The following is an 18,619-nucleotide window of genomic DNA, read 5'->3' on the forward strand; positions in this document are numbered from 1 at the left end:
TCTGCCTGACTGGCTGACGTTCACTCTACGTAAGAAAAATAAATATAATGGAAAAACTATTTTCTGCATGCAAACGTTCATTTTGTTTGGCCTGTGTGCATGCACAGACACTTTAATTTAAATCTTTTGCTTTGTGTCAATAAAATTAGTACAACCTATACTGTATGTTAACGGGTATGTCAACCCTATTTTATACTGTACCTATAGAGCATTAATTGGCAGAGCAGGTTTATTAGAGTTAACTAAAACAAATTAAAACTTTTTGTGACGCTTAAACAATGTATATACAGTTTTGTTATAAATTAACTTTAACAGAAATAAATTATTCATACCTATTATTCCACTCCATTATGTCATAAAAACAGTTGTTTCCCTTTATAACAAGATGTATCTTTAAATCAACATATTTTGTATGTATTATTTTCATTGGATGGTCGCTAATTTTGACAAGAAAATTAAACTTAGTTGAACTATAATACAAGACTACACACTACAATATTGGAATCATCTTTTATTCAATCAAAATCATCAAATGGTGATGTTGTTGTTTTTTTGTGTGTTTGCAGCTTAACAAGATTTACTTCCAAGACGGTTATTGATGTTCGTTGGATGTCACTGGATACTGTAGGGAGAGAAAAGTTTATAGTAGTTTGTAGCAATGGAGGTCCAAATTTGTAAGACTTTTTACAACAGCTACACGTCTAAAGTGGAAACATTTCATCCTTACTTTCAATATGTGAATTAAAGAAGTGTTTACTTGTGTAAAACCAGAATAACAATGGACTCACATGGACTTATGTTGGTTTCTCCCTTTGTCTCCCCCTGTTCTTCTGTGTGTTTTGGTTTGTTCTTGCCCAAATTTGGACTTCCCCCTGTTAGCTTTGATCTGTTACACCTGTCTTGTTAATTTAAGGTTAATACACCTATTTAAGTCGTTTGTTCCCTCAGTTTCATTGTCCGTTCCAAACGTTTGTTTGACTCCCTGGATTTTGTTTTGTTCTAAAGTTTCAATGTGTTTGTTTGTTCCCCGGTTTTCTGTTTATTTGTTTAATAAATTCGTTTTGTTTGTATTCCTGATTCCCCGTGTTTTCCTCTGGCTCCTCATTCCCCGCACGGCGTGACACAGTGGAGGTGTTTTTTGTGCTTTTGCATTTTGCTTTTTGCATTAAGGCCCAGTTGCTTGCTGAGGTGAATATTTGTACCACAGTTTCCTTAATATAATTATATATTCTATATCATTTAGAATATGTATTATGAAGTGATAGTCTATATGTTTAAACAACACTATACTGACTTTCTTCTTCACTTGTGAGCTCTATGCAGAGGTGTTGCAAAGCTATCTCACGACCAATTCATATGTATTTTATGAGGTGGCTAATTCGTACAAATTTGTCTGACCTCACTGTTACTTTTTTATGATTTGGCTAGCCCACAGTGATGGGTAGGTTTAGGGGCGGGATTAGAGGGTCACTTGTATGAATTCATAAAAATTGGGGAACTCGTAAAATATGTACGATTTAGTCAAAAACTTATGAAATCTTACAAGTGAGATAAAATACATATGAACCCTAATTTAGTGTACCTGATCCAGCTAATCAGGCTTATTTTAAAAACTACATGGTATGTGTGTTGAAGCAGGGCTGGAACTAGGGCTGCGGCCCAATTTGTGTTGTGTTGTGACACCTCTTCTCTATGTGATGATGAACTCATCTGTTTAAGTTTGACTTCCTGTTTTGTGGTGGTCTTTTTCTCCTCTGCTTCTTTTCTTGCTTTAAAATTATTTACTATATACTAAGTGACATCAAACACTGTCAGTGTTTTTAGAAAATGCATAATTTGTTGAGTTACATTGGTAATATCAATCTGATGTCATATTACTCTGTAAATCTGACTACTTGTACACAATTTTACAAACTGGGATCATTTCCACTCCGGAATCGAATTTAAAGGTTCCAAAAAAGGAGTTTTCGCATTGGTGTCACAGAAGAACCATTTTTGGTTCCCCAAAGATGATTTATTGTACAGTTCTGAAAATTTCTGGCTTTTTACATGATAACTAAGGTCTAGGGGCTATGTAACTACCATATAAGTTTCAAAACAGTCAATCCACAGTAAAATGCACACAGCCTGCATAAAGTAGCTGTGCCTTTTCACAAACCACTGTGACTTCCGCGCAATGTGAAAGAGGCTTTACTAAAGCAACAGTTATGTAGCTTACTGCATTCGGTATTTGAAAAAGAAAATAACATTAATTATCATTCTGAAACATCTTGTAGAGCAGGGGTCACCACACTCAGACCTGGAGGGCCGGTGTCCTACAGAGTTTAGCTCCAACCCTAATCAAACACACCTGAACCAGCTTATCAAGGGCTTAATAGGTATACTTGATACTTCTAGGCAGGTGTGTTGAGGCAAGTTGGAGCTAAACTCTGCAGGACACCGGCCCTCCAGGATCAAGTTTGATGACACCTGCTGTCGACCTGTTCTTGACAGAGCTCTTAAAAAAGGAGCTGTAAAAATATATTGAGATTGATTTTGGCACTTATACCTCAAATATATATTCTTAAGGACATTAACAACTAAAATAAACCTCCAGAAATGTGTACAATATGAGACCTTTAAAATAGCCAGTTCTCAGCCAGTGACAAATATTTTACAAAACCCAAAAAAACCTTTTTCACTGTGAAAAAACTTTTGTGTAATATAAAGATGCTAAACAATCTTTATTCAAGAGTGTACTGGTCAGAAATCACTAATGCATTTTTCAGGGTTCCCATGCATCCTGGAAAACCTGTAAAATTGATGACTAATTTTCCAGTCCTGGAAAACACATAGAAAATGAGAGAAAATGGAAAATGTCTTGGAAAATCATGTAGTTGTCCGGGAAGATTATTATATAAAAAAAAGCCATTGTGTTATCCTTTAGCCAAGCCGGAAACAAATAATGCCAGTAGCAGAAAATGTTTGAACTGCCATACATCGTAACTGGCCAGTTTCTGCTCCAAACACGTGATTAGCAATCAGACGAAGACGAACGCAAAGAGGAGGAAATACTGGCAAAGCAAGCTCACTGTTCACGATGCGTGAAATATTGGAAGAAAATCCATAAAATTTAATTGGGGGGTGTTTATATGAATGTATCTCTGAGGGGAACTCAGAAAAGCTTAGGTGGTATTTTCTTTTCATTTTGCCACTGTATATTATTATACCATCCATATTAAAGTATTTATGTGCAGTGCTGCTTTGTTTACAGCGCCAACCAGGGAAACACTGTATTGCTGCTGTTCCATAAGCACCACCTGCTGTCAGAGAGAGAATTTGTGCTCTCAATCTGTCACGTTTGAAGGAGATGAGAGATGGGTCCAAATGCAGGTGAAAAGGGTTTTTAATTAAACAAATAAACAAACCAAGACAAAAGGCCAACACGGCACAAAACTAATAACTAGAACACAAAATAACAAAACCGAGAACAAGATCAAAGGCCAGGGATATCATGAACACAAAAGTACATCAAAGACACAAGACAATGCAAACCTGAAAACGGAATGAAGAGTGAGTGTTCTTATACAGAGTCCAGATAGTGAACAGCTGTGAGTGAATCAGTGTTAATGACAAAGACAGGTGAATGCAATCAGGAAGTGCAGTGTAGGGAAGGGAAAACAGCGACCCCAAGTGGCTGAGGGAGGCCCCACAGCCCAGATCATGACACAATCAACCAGTGTGCTGTTTTTGTTTCCTGTAGATATTTTAATGTAGCATCATTTCACAAACATAAAGTTAGACCATATTGTTTTTGCTACAGATTTTAAAATTAGATCAGAAACTGCTTATATATGTAGAATCTTTCTTTGGATCGTAGGGCTGGACGATATGGCCAAAATCATGATATATTTCTTAATTTTGGTCGATACAATATAATTCCGATAACGATATGAACAATATTTTAAAAATAATTACTGCCAAGAATGCCCACAACAGATGTCTTTACAAACTTCTAAAAAAATTATTTGCCAAATCTATGAAACCTCCTTCTATAACACTATATAATATTTTAGAAAAAAAAAATGGTAGTAATAAATTAATGGTTACCTTTTATTTGTATTTAGCCTTTATACAAACAAGAAATGTAAAATCACCATCAAATAACACAATACTCACCTTATTAATACTAATATATTAACTAAACTACAGTATAACAGGCTGTTTATTCGTATAGTTTATAAAGTGCTTCAGCCAGGATAAAGAATATGAAAAGTGCTCAGAAAACAAGCAAAAACAGAAGAGCAACAACAAAAACATGCTGCAGGACATGGGGTTATTGAAAATACCAAATTCATTATCTGCCAGTAGGAGGCACTTTTAGAGCGGCAGAAATATCAGTTTCCCCCGGTAACAGCTGTACACAAAGCAGCACTGCGCTCATGAATGACACTTTATCAGATAAAAGGAAAATGCCATCAAAACTTTTCTGAAGACAGTCGGTTTCCTTCAAAGATGCATTTAAAACACTGCGCCGTGTTTTGATTTTGAAATGTGCAGTGCTATTGTTTATTTAAAGAAGTCAACCACCACAAATAAATCAGTGAATGCTGGTAATGTATATTGAAATATCGTACAGTAAATCATATCACTGTCATTGAAAAACATTATATTGTGAAATATATTGATATTGAGTTATTGTCCAGCCCTATTGGATTGTGATTAAAATGCAGTGGTTACGTCTCATTTTAAATGGCTACAGAAAGTTTGCCCTGTAATAGAGCAAAAAACATATTGTTCATGTAGTCATATTTTAATTCTATCTCATTTCCTGCTTAATAAAATGTAACGATACCGGCCTTTTTGTATTGTAGTACCAAGTACAGACTCGATTCAAACACTTCTGTGAATATTTATGTAACTTTCTATTAACAGTGATATGCGATGGCCAATCAGTGGTGTTAGTCAGAATCTACTAATTTTTCACTTGACCCCTTTGAAGCAACATTTAATTGAAAATATTTGAGAAAAAAAAATCTGTTGATATTATTGTTAGCATAAATAATAAATAAATTATCTTATTTATAAATAGGTAAATAAAATATTACTTCCAATATATTTAGTTTATTTTGCTATGGTACTAAAATCTGTATTAAAGAGTTGATTTTATAATTAAGTCATGGCCACAAATGGTATGTTTTTAAAGACTTCTTGAGAAAGGAATATATTACTATAGGGCATTCTCCTTGTCTTTTATTTCTGGCATAATTAAAATATAAATAACCTGGAAATGTCCTGAAAATGTCCTGGAAAAGTCCTGGAAAATGATCACCGAAAAAGAGTGGGAACCCTGATTTATAAACCTATCATATGTTGCCTGGCTTGAGAAGCAGACATGATGTCCCCACCTAGTGTTCACATGAATATTTTCAGCCATTTCAAAGGACATTACTGTCTCAGGATATGTCACTTACAGTATTTTCACATCCTTGTAACAATTCAACACCATCAGCAACTTAAAATTCCCTAAACCACTAATAGAAAACTTTACTCTTTTGGCAGAAAGAATGAATCATGTTTCATAGGACTGAAAGTAAAAGAAGAACTATTTGAACAGTTTTTCCAAGTGGTGTCACTTATTGTAAGTGACTTTAGGCTTGTTATTGAATAATTCACTGCATCATGTATATATACTGCCTGGTCAAAAACATTAAATAAATATGCAAATACTTAAGAGTCTAGAATTGGATCATTATAGCAGTTGTTAATATGTTTCTGGCACGTTATAATTTATGAAATTATTCGTTTAACTCTAACTGATGCAGTGTGCAGCTTTTTTATTTCTTAAACAACCATGTCAGAAGACGTAACCAAAGCCAAGATTCATTGGACCCAGATTGTGTAATAGTGGTTCAGTGAGAATGAGGAATCTTTTTTTTTTTTTTTTGTATAACTTAGCCACCACAGAGTCCTGACTTTAAAACCCAAAGTGTACATTACTTTTTATGTGTACTCGAGGGTCAGTGCACAGTGCGCCTGACACAAATTCCTCTTTTCAAATGAGAGCAAGAATTACTTCAGTCTGTATATGTATGTATATATATATATATGTGTGTGTGTGTGTGTGTGTGTGTGTGTGTGTGTGTGACCCTGGACCACAAAACCAGTCTTAAGTCGCTGGGGTATATTTGTAGCAATAGCCAAAAATACATTGTATGGGTCAAAATTATTGATTTTTCTTTTATGCCAAAAAACATTAGGAAATTAAGTAAAGATCATGAAGAACATGAAGATTTTTTGTAAAATTCATACTATAAATATATCAAAATGTAATTTTTGATTAGTAATATGCATTGTTAAGAACTTAATTTGGACAACTTTAAAGGTGATTTTCTCAGTATTTTGAGAGAGAGAGAGGGTGAGCATTGTAGGATTTCAGCGCGAATCAGACAATTTAAGAGAGTCGATTAGAAGTTAGAACACTTCTACAGACGTACATTCCACAAGAGGCCCGTCATAAATCTGACGTTTGATAGCCTGGCGCCAGACCGCCAGCCTGAAGCAAACCTAACTTACTAAGAACTCGCAAAATTAACACAAAGACACTTCTTAATCAAATCCTTCGAATAAGGAGATTGTCAAATTTGGAGCAAGTAACCAAGATTAATTGTCAAAGAGATGCACATTTTGAACATCACATGATTAAAGTCATTAGCGATATGGTTGGTTTTCCCCCACACACAGGACACAACGGAAATTCCTTCCCTAAACTTTTGACCTCCCAGCTTAGAGAACAGACCCTCACAGAAGGGCACAGAAAACTGTCTATTGATGTACATATGCGCCTAAAATGTGCTAAAGAACTAAGGAGCAACTCCTCATTTCTATGTATAACTTCCTATCATATATGTAACCCACACATTTGTCTATTATGTTTTAATCACTCATTGTGTATGTCCCTTTTGATAACTATTGAATAGTTTAATGGTTTATATTGATGTTTGATATGTCTGAGTTGGAAATCGCATTCTCAAAATGTTCCTGTAATTCAATTCTTTGCGAAATGTATTATAGTCTTGTTATAGAAATCATGTCCAAATTTATCTCTGCAAAGAGCGGGAATTTGGGATCACGGGACTAATAAGATAACATTGTGATTTATGGTTTGGAAGGTGGAACCAGCAGCCCACCGGAGTTCAGCCAATGTTCTAATTGGTCAAGACACCATTTGGGGATGTGTCCAAAGGCTGAGTTTAAAAACTCAAGGACACCCTCAAATCTCTCTCTTATCTCTTCACTATAAGCTCTCTTACGTCTCTCACGCCGCGTCTTGACGCTGCCTGGCCTGTGTGCCAGACGCTCCTCTAAAGGAAACATGAGGAGACCATTCCACTGCTGTCTTTTACTTTAAAACTTTTATTTCTTTCCGTTGAGAGTTTCGTGTCTAGTTAAGTTTATGCAAGCCGCGACCGACTTAAACGTCTTCGCGGACCTGAACTTTAACAGCGCACGCACAACTCTCGTATCCAGCCAACGCCCAAGAAGACATCACATTGACCGACCACCAACCAATCATATTGCTATAACTTGGGACTTCATATTTTCATTCCTTTAAACTCATTCTTTCCTCACTTTCTCTTTCTGCAACCTGTGTGAATGCGTGTGTTTATGTTAGTTTAGTTTGTATGTGTTAGGTTTATCCATTAAAATCATATTTTTATTAGAGAAGATAAGTATCTTGTGTTTTGTGCTTACAAGTTAATGTCTTAAACTGCTGATTTTGCTACTGTGCTAATATATAGTGTTTTCACTATATTCTGGATAGTAATATCCATCGCAGAGTTTCTGTTACGGCTTGTGAATGAATCGCAGGTCGACTCTTGACCAGCCGTAAAACAGCGATTCTGTAGAAATTCCCTATTGAATCATATTCGATTTCCCTTTGAGCTAAATTATAAATTATATGTGTAATTAATCCCTTTACAATCTTACATATATTGGTGGAGAATGCGGGCAGTTTAATCTAAATTGTAAGCACAACCAAGTTATTTAATATTTTCTATTTCTGTGGATGAGAGCGTCTGAGTCTAGACTGAATGTGCGTGTGTGTGTGACGTAAGCAGCGCGCGGGCGCTGAATGAATGAAAGCTAGCGAATGCAGAGGACGGTAACTCGAGAACGTCTCTCTACTTTTTAAACTGTAGTAAGTGAGTTTAAAGTTAAGGTCTGAGATCGTACAATAAGGTAGAAATTGAGCGTGTCCCTCATTTTCTGTAATACCTTATCTATAGTTTAATTAATGTCATTGCGTGTTCCAGTGCCATTCAAATGCTATATTCCCGGCAGGGAATCTCAGTCACCGTTAGCTGAACGGAGCTAAACTGCAGTATAAAAGTTAAAATAAATCGACGGATAAAGAATAGTTTGAGCGTGTCCCTCAATCTATTTTAAAGGCCTTATTATTCATAGTTTAATTGTCAATGCGTGTTCCATTGTCAAAGCAACTATGTAATGTGACTCCCCTGGTTAAACATTAGAAATAATGCTTGCCTGTTTGTGTCTGTTCACTAAGTGAAACAGTGCGATTTAAACGGGAGTGTTTTAAATCTTGATCAAGTAAAGTTTAACTCTAAACAACAGCGAATAAAATCTGTTGTATCTACGTGCTCAGAGAAACTGGCACGGAGATTTATGATCCGCCGAGATCATTTATTATTTTGTTTCCTCATTTGCAGCGCCAAGCTGCCACTTAAATAAAGTTTAAATCCAACTCTGAACGAACTAAGAGTTTAAAGCGCCACATCGCAAAACCAACTAGAAGTGGTCTTGTTATGTGTACAGTGTTGAAATGCGCTGCCATTTCATGTAACATGCTTAACTGAACTTGCAATGTAAGGTTCCATGTGCGTAGCCCACTATTGTTTGTTTTGGTTGCCGTAGCTACGATGGTGACTCGGAAGTCTTAACCTACTTCCGGAGCAACTCTGAACTGCACGCGCAGCACATTGACGTCATACCATAAACAAACTCCACGGTGTTGCTAAGCTAACGAAACTGTTGCTTTTACATTGAAGTCTATGCTAAAGATTAGCCTCAAAGGTTAGCAGTTAGCATTAACATCCAGTGGTTGAATACAGTGTGTGTGTGGGCAAAGCTAAAGTTATTTAACCCTTTAAACCCCTGAACTAATACACCTGTTGGTCTATTTTTCTGTCCTATTTCTCAATTTTCTAACTTTACCACTTTATATGCATTTTACTAGAAAGGGGAATATTACTTCACAATTATTAATGGTGACAAATTCAAATTTAATTCAAACATTAAATTTATTTGGACTCATTTGAATTTCCTCAGCTGGTCATTTCATATGATCATTAGATCTAGTATTCTCTCTTTTAGGTCAATCATTTTAGGTACTAATAAGCCTTGAACTTTGAAAGTTAAGGGTAACTTATTTTACCTAATTAATTGATTTACCCCTATCAACAGATTCTATTCAGAATCACACCTACTCATTACTTAATTGCGTTTTTACCCCTATTGCTTCCTTTCTTGGTTATACAATTAACCTCCATTTTTATTTTATTTTATTTGTTTATTTATTTTGTGTTTTTCCTCATGCACTTAATTTCATTTTGATTATTTTGCCATTTATTACTTTTAATTTCATTCTACTTTACCTTTCTCCTTTACCTCCTTGTATCCTAGCTTGGGAACGACACACCTGAGCTTTAATAGGAGACATTGTTATCCCTCGCTACGAGTTCAAATAAATTAGAAAGACAACTCTCTTTCACTAAAATTTTATCGGTGTTTCATTAGTTGTGCAGCAACTATAAACAACACGCTACTCGTAGTCGGGTATAACAGCCACGCAGCCTGTGAGTGGACCCAATCCACTCAATTTGCTAAGTCTCCTTCTCTTCCTTTCTACCCAAGTCTCTCCTGCTTTCTCTCTTCTTTACTCCTCACATTTGCAGGGACCTGTAAGAACCATCAATCGATTCTAAGTGAATGAAATGCAAAATCTTGTCAAAGAACAGTAATCATCCTTATGAATTTGATTGTAATCAAACCCTCCTTCGTTCTTCCTAACCTCCCTGAATTTGAAAACGCATTCCAAATTTTTGCATCTCATCCCATATTGAGATCAATTTTTAGAGTTAAGTGTTGAACACCAGTCGCTTTCGAAGCCTCCTTGGTAAGCGGTCCAACTGTAAGGTGTTCGGTGTCAATCCTGTCAGACTAAGAAAAGAGATACCAGCATTATTATTATATTCTCACGTCTCGAACAGAGATATAACAATATTGTTTACCTTTTTACAAAATCTAAGTAACATTCCTCCCATTGGAAAAGGGAATTGTTTTATTTCACTGAAGTGTTTTCACCTTTTTCTCTTGTTTTCTTTCCTCTTCCTCATTAGAGTGACGAAGTCTTCACATCCCTAGTCTACCTAGACACCCTGAGACCAACACTATCATCGCCACACTTCATTAGGGGTTCACAATCACTGACACAACACTTAGTTGTCCCATCACACATAGGCTTCTACCTCACACAGATCTGTGTCAGTCTCCCTTCTCCTCAGCGTGCAAACATGCCACAGACTGCAGACCCCCTTGCCCACGGGGAAGATGTGAACACTTGGCTGAGAGGCATGACGGACAGCCTCACCCCCAAGACCTTTGAACTGTTATTATTCTTAATGAGAAGGTTCCTGACACAAGATTCAAGCCAGAACAACAACCACGAGGAGCTAGTCAAAATCACCAGCTCCCTAAGCGATGCCTTCACAACCCAGCTGAAACTGAGCGACAAGCACATCACCCATCTTCAAGAGGAGCTGTCCTGGTAAACAGACTCCAGTATGCCGAACAGCTACTAGAGAAAGCCAAGAACGACATCAGCGACAAGAATGCTGAAATCAGTGCCTTAGGAAACCACCTTGAAAGGTACAGCACTGAAATAGACAATCTGACCCAACATCTACATGATGTCAACGATGAGCTCTACATGGTCAGAAAAGAACTCAAAGATGCTTGTGAGCTGAAACAAGAGCCAAGAAGAGCGAAGCATCTCTCAGCCTCACCACTGCTGAGCAGAGCTAAGTCTCACATCCAAGAACTGGCATCCAATGAAAGAAGCGAAGGGCCACCACCCGAAACCTCACTGGCCTTCGCCACACAACTCATTCCCATCACTGAAAGCAGAGACCCCATCCAAGCAGACCTTGGAGCTGCACATGGGTTGACCATCAAAGACCTCAACAAGCTGTCTAAAAGCATCAGCCAGTTTGACCCGAACTCCAAAGAGGGCCACGACATCCAGGCCCACCTGCAAGATATTAATTTTCATTTAGAAATGAGACCTCATGTGACTGACAGAGACAGGTTGTACCTCCTAAGAGCAACGTCAAGTGTTGAAGTACGAAACTTCATAGATCGACAACTCAGTCACACAAAGTCAAACTACCAGCTACTTTGTGAGGTCCTGATCAAAGAGTTTACAGACCCTGAGTCTGAATATGGACTGTTAACTGCCTTGGAGACCAAACAAGGTCGATAAGAGACGCCACAAGCCTACTATAACCGGCTCCGAAAAGCCTACTTCGGTGCACACAACAAACCTGACCTTGAAGAAGAGGTGAGCTTCAAAAGCCTTTTCCTGAAAAATCTGCACCCTGGAGTCAGTCGTCATCTCGGTGTCATGGCCTGTCCGCGCTCCATGACCATCCAACAGTTGCGTGACCTAACACAGAAGGCCTACACCAAGCAAAAGTTGACCTCAAAGAAAGGTAACAAAACCTCCACACTCTTGAACTCTGTAACCGAAGACTCAAGCCTTGCACTGGACGACACCCAGTGGCATCACAACACCCGAGTCTTCCATCAAGAGCAAAGAGGACGTGAGCCCCATGTCCACAACAGCTACCAGCCCAACCGCTGGGAAAAGCCATGGGACCAGCCACACTTCTCAAGAAACCCAAAAGAAAGGATCAGCTGGAAACCTAACTGGACGTGCAAAGCCAAACGACCGGCTTGTCCAACAGCAACTAGAGTGGGTAAGCAAAGACAGAACCCACATCAGCACCACTTAGACATCCACAGTGCTAAGTCTACACAAGAACAAGACTGTTCACCCTCAGAAGACATGGAACAAGTCATGAAACAACTGAAAGAGTTCCTTGAAAACCAGCTAGACACGAATGACTAGAAACAGAAGTCATGCTCGCTGTGACCAGCGACAGAACGGAAGGCCGACGATCACCTGGTACACCACCGCATAAGAGATGACAAGCACCTGTTCAACAACCACCCAGAACAAACAAGTCTCTCACGGCCAACCGCTGATAAAACTCTGAGGTACCAAAGAACATCACCTCGGTCACCCATCACTTACAAAGAAACTGTCAAATGAACTTCGACTCTACGAACCACATTCATGTCTGTGCAACAGCAACCACTAAAGCACAGAAGGTCAGAAAGTCTGCCACAACCAGAAGGCATCACAAGTGAAATGCAACATAGGAGACAAAGTTTTGCACCCCAGCTTCACACAGCCATGCCCAAGTACCTCCGACTGTCTGCTAAAGAACTTCCTGCCTTGCTGGACTGACCCCCATCTGAACACACCCTCATCCAAGCCAAGGATGCAGAGAGCATCTTCACCGACCTACAAGAAAAGGGGGAACCAAAACAGACTGAAACAGATCTGACCATACATACACTACACAATTAACATTCACAACCCAGAGGTAACCACACCTACTGATAACACCTTTGACAAACTTATTCTTTCCACGAGTAGAATATTCAAATCTCAGCTTAACATAGTTTTACATCCACCAGGAAGAAACATGCAACTATCCACACCCCAGGTAGAACACCTGACACTGTTAAGGTACATGACACATCAGCTGCACCTGCCATCCTAGCTCAATAGTACTCGCAACCCTGACTAGGCAAACCCGCAGCTAATTTTCTTTGTTTTGTTTTTGTTTTTTTCCTCTTGCCTATCGCTTTCCTTCCCCTCTTGCTTTAGCAGGTGAAACTCCTAGCCACCCTACAAGGGTCAAAGGTCTGATATTAGGATTGACTTGCCACACCTAATATCCGCAAACCATTCTAAACTGAATGGGAGCCAGAGAGCTCCATGCAAGATAGGTCAAATCATTTTACCACAGATGATGTCACCAGAACGTCTCTAAATTTAAAACCTTAAACAAACAAACAAATTTAATCACAAAATTTGATCAAAGCATCATTATACGAGAACAAATTTGAACAACAATTTCTATGTGAATTCGACCATTTTCCAGGTACTACATGTACCCGAATAACGTAATGCCATGCACCGGTACAGTAACTGCCCTGGAAGTGTTGTCTTGTTGTTTGCTGTGTTTCTGTCTGCTTCTTCTGCCTGTGTTTCTCCAGCGCTCGTCGATGTCTTCTGCCAACAACACATCACCGATCGAAAGGGGGATGTGTAGGATTTCAGCGCGAATCAGACAATTTAAGAGAGTCGATTAGAAGTTAGAACACTTCTACAGACGTACATTCCACAAGAGGCCCGTCATAAATCTGACGTTTGATAGCCTGGCGCCAGACCGCCAGCCTGAAGCAAACCTAACTTACTAAGAACTCGCAAAATTAACACAAAGACACTTCTTCATAATCAAATCCTTCGAATAAGGAGATTGTCAAATTTGGAGCAAGTAACCAAGATTAATTGTCAAAGAGATGCACATTTTGAACATCACATGATTAAAGTCATTAGCGATATGGTTGGTTTTCCCCCACACACAGGACACAACGGAAATTCCTTCCCTAAACTTTTGACCTCCCAGCTTAGAGAACAGACCCTCACAGAAGGGCACAGAAAACTGTCTATTGATGTACATATGCGCCTAAAATGTGCTAAAGAACTAAGGAGCAACTCCTAATTTCTATGTATAACTTCCTATCATATATGTAACCCACACATTTGTCTATTATGTTTTAATCACTCATTGTGTATGTCCCTTTTGATAACTATTGAATAGTTTAATGGTTTATATTGATGTTTGATATGTCTGAGTTGGAAATCGCATTCTCAAAATGTTCCTGTAATTCAATTCTTTGCGAAATGTATTATAGTCTTGTTATAGAAATCATGTCCAAATTTATCTCTGCAAAGAGCGGGAATTTGGGATCACGGGACTAATAAGATAACATTGTGATTTATGGTTTGGAAGGTGGAACCAGCAGCCCACCGGAGTTCAGCCAATGTTCTGATTGGTCAAGACACCATTTGGGGATGTGTCCAAAGGCTGAGTTTAAAAACTCAAGGACACCCTCAAATCTCTCTCTTATCTCTTCACTATAAGCTCTCTTACGTCTCTCACGCCGCGTCTTGACGCTGCCTGGCCTGTGTGCCAGACGCTCCTCTAAAGGAAACATGAGGAGACCATTCCACTGCTGTCTTTTACTTTAATACTTTTATTTCTTTCCGTTGAGAGTTTCGTGTCTAGTTAAGTTTGTGCAAGCCGCGACCGACTTAAACGTCTTCGCGGACCTGAACTTTAACAGCGCACGCACAACTCTCGTATCCAGCCAACGCCCAAGAAGACATCACATTGACCGACCACCAACCAATCAGCAACCTCGGGAAAACCCTTTCTGGAACGAGCGACGAAAGGAAGTCCCTTCACAGACAAAGGCAACGCAAGTAACTTCCAGGTTCTAACTGAACTGGTGCATTTGATAAAGTTTAATAACCTCTTTGAGAGACTCAATACGAAGGTTAATTAAGTGATTGATGGTTGTTCAGGTCTAAGCAAGTGCACATATTGCTATAACTTGGGACTTCATATTTTCATTCCTTTAAACTCATTCTTTCCTCACTTTCTCTTTCTGCAACCTGTGTGAATGCGTGTGTTTATGTTAGTTTAGTTTGTATGTGTTAGGTTTATCCATTAAAATCATATTTTTATTAGAGAAGATAAGTATCTTGTGTTTTGTGCTTACAAGTTAATGTCTTAAACTGCTGATTTTGCTACTGTGCTAATATATAGTGTTTTCACTATATTCTGGATAGTAATATCCATCGCAGAGTTTCTGTTACGGCTTGTGAATGAATCGCAGGTCGACTCTTGACCAGCCGTAAAACAGCGATTCTGTATCATAATGAATCATATTCGATTTCCCTTTGAGCTAAATTATAAATTATATGTGTAATTAATCCCTTTACAATCTTACAGCATATATTAGAATAGTAATATTGAATTTGTAGTGATTCACAGGAAGTTTTGCTGATCTTATAATGGATGTTTATGTAATGTGATAATAGCAGTAACTATTTTGGCGAAAAAAGTGACCAGTAACTGTGTAGTAATGTGATACCGTGTGCAAAAATCCCAAGTGGAAATGAGCTATTTGAATATGAAAAGTATGCTTCGTATTAAAATATGATTTGATCCTTTGCTGCAGTATGCTTAAAAAGCTCTCAAAAAGCTGAACACAGCTTTTGAGTGTGGCAATGCAGAGTCATTACAGTGGTGTGTTTTTCCCACTGTAGAGATTTTTCTAGAGTGCCTAAGAAATATTTAAGACACTGTTCTTTTTAACAGAGTAGTGAGGCTTCCTCATGAAATTGGTAGTCATCTTCATGCCTTATTGTTAGAGTTGGGGTACTCGAACTCGGACTCGGACTCGAGTCCGGACTCGAGTGCAATTATGAATGAACTCGGACTTGTCACGCACTCGGGTGAATTTGCACTCGGACTTGTCACGGACTCAGACATTTTGGACTCGGAAATTTTGCCGAGTACAGTCGAGTCCGTGTCATGTGTAACATGAAACTTACAAAAAAAATTAAAATAAAATAATAATAAGTAGAAGAAGATAAAGAACGTTTCCTGCCTTCTTGGCACCACACCAGCAGGCAGCAGTAGCGTTAGATTTATCAGCAAAACGTAAATCCCCGAATTTAGTGCCGCACATCTGCACTGCACTGTGACCATGTCATCTAAGTCAGCAATAATTTGTTTTGCTTATGAAAATCACAAGGAATTTATTTGCAAGACATCCAGTAAAAAGAAACACTCCGCAGACTGCAGGTTTTGCAAAACAACAATTACTGAAGTTTCAGGGACAACTTCAAACTTCTACCGACATGTTGAAAGAAAGCATAAAGAAAGGTAAGTTGCTTATGGTAACCTTCAAATAGGCTACCAACTAACCCAACAACCCAATAACATCACTTAATGCTGGGCGACATGACAATACAATGTGAACAGAATAGATAAAATACATAAATTTTTATATCGCGACATGCAGTGCTTGGCATAATGCCCGTCAAATGCGGGTCAAGTTCAGCAGCAGCATAGCTCGTGCAGCCCGTGTGTGTGAGAGAAACTCTGGTGGAGAGCTCAAAGCAAATGAGCACAACAGCACACAACTAACAGATGTACGTTTATACTGCTGTAAAATTAGGTTTTTATACATTTTGTTAACATTATATTGACAACATAACACAATCCGAATCACCACGATTGCAAATTTTACACTGAATGGGACTTACATTTTATACTTTTTTGCTGACTTTTTGTTCATTCATTCAAGAGTGTCAGAAAAAATAAGAACAGTCGTGCATATCTGAGCAACATTTCGTTATTGAATGATTCAGCATTTTTGAATGAATCGGGTCAATGAACCATTCATAATTGAACGAATCATGCCGCTAAATGAATTAGATGAACGATCGACTTAATAACTGGCTCATTTCATGCATTTGCTGCCATCTACTGGCAGTTGTATATTTTGAAATATCATTGCATTTTTCAATCAAATTTTGTTGTAGAAAAAAAAATTGTGATCATTGTGAAATAAGAATTTGCTCATATCGCCCATCTTTAAATGTGACATCACAGTAATACACTGATTATAAATATATTCCTTTTAAATTAAAAATGTGACGTGTTCTAATGTAATTATTTTCATTCACTGTGCTCTGAAATGCAGTGACTAGTTATGTAGCTTATACAAAATTGTTAAAAAGTTTTAGGCAAATACCTGTTTTACATTTATCTTCTATTTTAGTAGGAATAATAAAATGTTCATTTTTGTTCCAGGATAAAAGAGTACAAAAGACAGCAGCAACCAGTAGATGTTGCACAGCCCAGCATAACAGAATTCACAAGACCCAATTCTGCAAAAAAACTGTCCAACTTTATGATGCAAATGCTCCCCGACAGCAGGAAATTCATGATGCCATCCTTAAAGATTTGCTCATTGGCTGCGCTTTACCTCTGTCAATTGTTGAAAATCAGCATTTCAGGCATTTCCTGAAAGTAATGGACAACAAATACACTCCCATTGGAAGGAAGACAATCACGGAGAAACACATTCCTCTGTTGGTTGGTCAGGTTAAGGACTCAATTAAAAGAAAGCTCCAAGCCCAATCATCTGTGTCTATAACTGCTGACATATGGTCTGATCGAACCATGCAGTCTTTCCTTGGTGTAACAGCCCATGGATTTAACCAGAAAGAAACTCGGCTGGAGTCATTTCTTTTAGACTGTAGGCGCTTCTGTGGCAAACACAGTGGAGAGAATATAGCCATGGCATTTGACGAGATTGTTGATGAATATAACATAGCAAGTAAAGTCGAGTACATCATAACTGATAACGCAGCAAATATGAAATGTGCATTCAAAGTCAAGCTACCACAGGACGAGCAGCACAGTGATGAAAGTGATGTGGAGCATGGAGACTTGGATGATGAGAGTCTTTGGGAAGATGTGACCTGGGAAGACGAGATGGTCTTGACAAGAAGAAGGCAAAGGCTGTCATGTTTTGCACATTCTCTGCAATTAGTTGTGCATGATGGTATGAAAGAAGCTAAGGCCTTTTCTTCAGCACTTGCCAAAATGTCAAAATTCACCTCCTTACTTCACACAAGTACTCAGTTTAAGGAGAGATTTGAGGCTTCGTTTGGGACTCAGAGGTCCATTCCTGCAGCTACGTCCACACGCTGGAATAGCACATTCAGGCAACTACAAGCCTTTACATCACTTGACCATAGGGCTCTTGCCCAAATTTGCAGTGCAGACTTTCAGCATGTTCTTTTTTCAGTTCGTGAATGGAATCAGCTTAAGGATTTAGGTGCTGTTCTCTCTCCTTTTGCTGAAGCAACAGACCTTACAGAGGGTGAGAAAATGGTGACTATTAGTATGGTGGTCCCCACAGTACTGGATTTAAACACTCATCTGCTCCAAACAGTGGAATTAAGAACTCATTGCCGGCAATTAGCCATAGCCCTTCGACAGTCCCTTTTAAAGAGATTCTCTGGGATCTTTGCAAGAACCAAAATGCTTGAGGAAAATGGGAAGAAGGACCAGTTTGACCATGATGTGTATTTCTTGGCTGCAATGCTTGATCCTCAATTTGGCCTTAACCGGGTTGATCTAGACGTAACCAACAATGAGAATCCAGTTTTGGTGAAGAAATTCAGAGAGGATCTGAAAAGATCTCTTATCGGTAATGCATTTCTTTGCCTAAATAACATTACAATGATTTGTCTGCATCTTTTAATGAAGAAAACTTTTTGTCTACCATATATGTATTTTTCAGAGCATAAAATACACTGTGGACATACAGC

Source organism: Garra rufa, chromosome 10 (assembly GCF_049309525.1).
Source record: "Garra rufa chromosome 10, GarRuf1.0, whole genome shotgun sequence".
NCBI classification, from domain to species: domain Eukaryota; kingdom Metazoa; phylum Chordata; class Actinopteri; order Cypriniformes; family Cyprinidae; genus Garra; species Garra rufa.